This window comes from Mesocricetus auratus, unplaced genomic scaffold (genome assembly GCF_017639785.1).
Source record: "Mesocricetus auratus isolate SY011 unplaced genomic scaffold, BCM_Maur_2.0 Super-Scaffold_100010, whole genome shotgun sequence".
NCBI lineage: Eukaryota > Metazoa > Chordata > Mammalia > Rodentia > Cricetidae > Mesocricetus > Mesocricetus auratus.
In genome coordinates, this window is record NW_024429194.1 from 58,810,707 (window position 1) to 58,816,706 (window position 6,000).

Sequence of the window (6,000 nt, forward strand, 5' to 3'; positions counted from 1 at the left end):
CAGAAACCAAAGAACAAAACACCCACGCAACCAAGACAAGACCAGATATCAGCACCTGGAAATACAATCTTCCCAATCCAAGATGCCCAGACACCAGCACAAAAACACAATAACACCCAGGACAATATGTCTTCCAAGAGCCCAGCAACCTTAGCACAGCAGGCCTGAATATTCCAACATAGCTGAAACACAAGAAAAAGACTTTAAAACACCCATTAAGAATATGATAGAGATCCTTAAAATAGAAATTAATAAATCCTGAGCTTGATAGTTTTATGCCAACTAGACACAAACTGAGGTTATTTGAGAGGAGGGAATCTCAATTTAGAAAATGCTTCCATAAGATTGAGCTGTAGTAGGCCTGTAAGGCATTTTCTTAATTAGTGATTGATGTGTGAGGGCCCAGCCCATTGTGGGTGATGCCATCCCTGGGCTGGTTGTCCTGGGTTCTGAAAGAAAACAGGCTGAGTAAATCATGGAGTGCAAGCTAGTAAGCAGCATCCCTCCATGATCTCTGAATCAGCGCCTGCCTTCAGGTTTCTGCCCTGTTTGAGTTTATATCCTGACTTCCTTTAATGATGAGCAGTGATGTGGAAGTATAAGTCCAATAAATTCTTTCCACCCCAAGTAGCTTTGGCCATGGTGTTTTGTTCCAGCAATAGAAACTCTAACTAGGACAAACACTTAGAAGAAATCTGTGAAAAAAAACAAACAGTAGAAGGAAACGAATAAAGCAGTTCAAGACCTGTAAGTGAAAATAGAATCAATAATTAAAACTCAAACTGAAGATCTAGAGATGAAGAATTTAGGAACTCAGATAGGAACCACAGAGGCAGCCTTCTCCAAAAGAATACAAGAGATGAAAGAGAGAATCTCAGGCATTGATTAATGATAGAAGAAATGGATACATTGACCAAAAAAATGTTAAATCTAAAAATCTGCTGGCACAAAACATCCATGAAATTTGGAACACTATGAAAAGTTGAAATTTAAGAATAATTGAATAGAGAAAGGAACATCAAGTGAAAGGTACAGAAAATATTTTCAACAAAATCATGGAAGAAAATGTCCCTAATCTAAAGAAGGAGATGCCTATCAAAGCACAAGAAGCATACAGAACAGCAAATAGACTGGACCAGGAAAGAAAGTTCCGTAGGCACACAATAACCAAACATTAAGCATACAGAACAAAAAATGAATAACAAAAACTTCAAGGGAAAAATACCAAGTGGCATATCAAGGCAGACCTATTATAATTACACCTGACTTCTCAATGGAGACTCCAAAAGTCAGGACAGATATGTGGACAGATATGCTCGCCTGGACAGATACACTGCAGACTCTAAGAGACCACAAATGCCATTCCAGAGTACTATACCCAGCAAAACTTTCAATTACCATGAACGAAGAAGATATTTCATGATAAAACCAAAATTAAGCAATATCTATTTACAAATCTAGATCCATAGAATGTGCCAGAAGGAAAACTCCAATGTAAAGAAATTGACTACATCCAAGAAACCATAGGGAACAAATATTCTCACACAAGGAAAATCACACATAATAACAATAACAAAACAACAAGAATCAACAATCATAGGTCATTGATATCTCTGAACATCAATGGTCCCCAATAAAAAGACAGACTAACAGAATGGATGCAAAAATAGAATCCATCCTTCTACTGTATCTGAGAAATACATCTTAACATCAAAGGAAAACATCATCTCAGGGTGAAAGGATAGAAAAAAGATATTCCAAGCAAAGGGACCTAAGAAGCAAGCTGATGTAGCCATTTTAATATTTGACAAAATAGACCAGACCAAAACTAATCCGAAGAGATAGGGAAGGACACTACATACTCATCAAAAGAAAAATCCCTCAAGATGACATTTCTTACCATCTATGCCCCAAACAGAAGGGCACCCAATTTTGTAAACCAACCAACCAACCAACCAACCAACCAACCAACAAAAACATGACTATGGGTTAAATCGAATATTGATCCACACACACTGATAGTTGAAGATCTCAATACTCTGCTTTCATCAATTAACAGGTCATCCAGACAAAAACTAAATAGAGAAATACTGGAGTTAACAGATGTTATAAACCAAAGGGGCCTAACAGATATTTGCACACCCAAAATGAGTAGATGGCAAGAAATAATCAAACTGAGGAACCGACAGAAATCAACAAAATAAAAACAAAAAAGTTTGCAAAGAGTCAATGAGACAAATGAAATCATTAAGATAGACACACATCTAAGTTAACTGAAAAACAGAAAGAGAGAGAGAGAGAGAATCCAAATTAACAAAATTAGAAATGATAAAGGGGACATAATAACACACTGAAGAAATCCAGAGAATCATAAGGACATACTTTAAAAAGCCTGCACTCCCCCAAATTGGAAATTTTGATCAATATATATCCCTTACCAAAGCTGAGACAAGATAAAATAAACAGTTTAAACAGACCTATAACCCCTAGTGGAATAGAAACAATCATTAAAAGTCTCCTAAATAACAAAACAAAAACCCCAAGACCATATGGTTTTATCACAGAATTCTACTAGATTTTCAAAGAAGATTTAATACCAATGCTTCTCAAATTATTTCACAAAATAGAAATAGAAATAGGAACATTGCCCAATTCATTTTTAAGGGCCATTCATCCTAATATCCAAACCACAAAAAGACCCAACAAAGAAAGAAAATTACAGATTAATTTCCCTTATGAACATAGATATAAAAATACTCAATAAAATACTTGCAAACTGAATCCAAGAACATATCAATAAAATCATCCACTATGATCAGTAGGCTTCCTTCCAGAGATTCAGGGATGGCTTCACATATGTTAATTGATAAGTGTAAACAAACTGAAATAAAAACAACACATGATAATCTCATCAGATGCAAAAAAGGCCTTTGATAAAATACAACACCCCTTTATGATAAGTATGATAAGCCCTAGAGAGATTAGGGATCCAGGGATGTACCTCAGTATAGCAATAGTAGTTTACATCAAGCCCATATATTAAACTTCAACTTGAATTGAGAGAAACTTAAAGCAATTCCACTATTAGCAGGTACAGGACAAGGCTGTCGACTCTCTCCAAACCTATTCAAATGAAGTACTTGAAGTCATAGCTAGGGCAGTAAGACAAGTCAAGGAGATCAAGAAAACACAAATTGGAAAGAAAGAAGAAAAACTATCTTTCTCTGCAGATGATATAATAGTATACATAAGCGACCTGAAAAATTTCACCAGGAAACTCCTACAGTTGATAAACACTTTCAGCAAAGAAGCTGGATACAAAATTAACTCACAAAAATCAGTAACCCTTCTTCATACAAATGACAAATGGACTGAGAAAGAAATCAAGGAAACAACACATTTCACAATAGCCTCAAATAATATAAAATATCTTGGGGGTAACTCCAACAAAGCAAGTGAAAGACTTGTATGGTCAGAACTTCAAGTCATTGAAGAAAGAAATTGGAGGAATTATCAGAAGTGGAATGATCTCCCATGCACATGGATCAGTAGGATTAACATAGTAAAAATGGCCATCCTACCAAAAGTAATCTATAGATTCAATGCAACCCCTATCAAAATTGCAACACAATTCTTCACATATCTTGAAAGGACAATTCTCAACTGCATGTGGAAGGATAGTTAAAACAATCCTGAACAATGAAAGAACTTTTGGAGTTATCACCATCCCTGTTGCTGGAGATTTGTTCCACTGTCATTCTGAGACTGACAATAAAGTTAAACCTTGAATCAAAGGGTACATAGTACATGTTCATCTGGCCAGAATTAACAACAGAGTTTTTGGTGGACTCAGATTAGTACAGAGAGAGACAGGAAGGACTAGGGAGGGTATTAGAAAGATTCCTGGGCTAGTGGAGAGGCAGCGTCAGCTAAATGTTCTTCTATTATTCTTTAGTTCTGTTAGGTTTTTACCCCAATATCTGACTTCTGAGTTTTATTTAATAATAGAACAATATAAGCAATTGCCTTTTATCCTGATTTCAAGTTGCATTGCAGAACTACAGTAATAAAAACAGAATGGTACTGGCATAAAAACAGACCCATTTATCAATGGAATTGAACAGAAGACCCAGACATAAATCCACACACCTACGGTGTGATAAAGAAGTCAGAAAGAGCCGGTGGTGGTGGTGCATGCCTTTAATCCCAGCACTCAGGAGGCAGAGGCAGGTGGATCTCTGTGAGTTCGAAACTAGCCTGGTCTACAAGAACTAGTTCCAGGACAGCCTCCAAAGGCACAGAGAAACCCTATCTCGAAAAAACAAAAACAAACAAACAAAAAAGTCAGAAAGAAACACCGAAGAAAAATGGCAGTATTTTCAACAAATGGTGCTGGTCAAACTGATGGCAGCATGTAAAAGAATCCAAATAGATCCATACATGTCACCATGCACAACACTCAAGTCCAGATAGATTAAAGACCTCAACATAAAACCAAACACACCGAACCTGATAGAAGAGGAAGTGGGAAATAGCCTTGAACTCATTGGCACAAGAGAAGACTTCCAGAAGAACCCCATTAGCTCAGGTACTAAGATTAACAATGAAAGAGACCTCATGAAACTGAGAGGTTTCTGCACGGCAAAGGACACCATCATTCAGACAAAATGGCAGATTACAGAAAGGGAAATCATTGTCACCAACCCCACATAGGACTAATATCCAAAACGTATAAAGAACTCAAGAAACCAGTTATCAAAAAAAAAACAAATAAACTTAAAAAATGAGGTACAAATCTAAATAGAGAATTCTCAATAGAAGAAACTCTAATGGCTGAGAAACTTTCAACGTCCTTAGTCATCAGGGAAATGTAAATCAAAGCTACTTTGAGATGTCATCTTGCTTCTGTCAGAATGGCTAAGATGAATAACACAGGTGACAGCTCATGCTGGTGAGGATGTGGATGAGGGGAACACTCTTCCACTGCTGGTGGGTAGGTATAGAGTAAGGGTCTAGAGGATACAGAGAGATCTCTTCAGGAAAGAGAAAAGAAATAGGTAATTATGGATGGATTGGAGGGCTGGAACAGGAGGATCAAATCTGGAGTGTGTGTGGGGGTTAAGGGAAGCAGTATGGGGAGAGAAAGCTAAAATTAAGAGGTTTGTGAAGGGTAGTATAGAAACGTAATACAGTAGAAACTTCCTAAAATATATGCGTGTATGACAGAATTAAATGAAATCATTAAATAATAGGGGGAGACAGAGCACCAAATAGACGTCTCTTGTCACCAAGTGAAGGACTGATACTGTATTACATCTAGCTGACCTGTTGGCCTGATGGAAACACCCAAACCAGCCAGGCTGTTGTCAGGACGACATGTTGCTCTCCTCAAACTGACAGTGAAGCTCAGTTGTTGAAGACAGCACTTAACATAACTCATTGAACATGGCAAAGTGAAGCTGATGCCTACATAGAGCCTTCACCCTTATATCATAGGATCTTTGGTACAGGAAGGTGTTCTGCATGTTACCAAAAGAGAAGTGTAAACACCAAGCCAATGACAAACTCTTTGATCCACAATGATCCTGCATGCAAGGTATGCTGGTGTAATGGTGGCACAAAGCTTGTGGGAGTAACCAACCAATGTCTGATTTGACTTTAGGCTAGTCCACAAGATGGAGCCCATACCTGACACTGCTCAGGTGACCAAGAAACAGAGACTAGATAGCCCAGGGACCTAGAGTAAGACCAAATGCTACTACTGGTCTGAAAAAAAAAAGTAGTGATGAAATAATTCCTAATGACATTCTTCTATACTCATAAGTCAGTGCCTTGTTCAGTCATCATCAGAGAACCTTCCTCCTGCAGCAGATGGGGACAGATACAGAGACCACAGCCAGACATCATGCAGAGAGTGAGAAACCTTGGAACACTCATCCCTTTATGTGATGTATCCACCAAACCCCTCTTCTCAGAGCTCAGCGAAGTATAAGAGCCAGA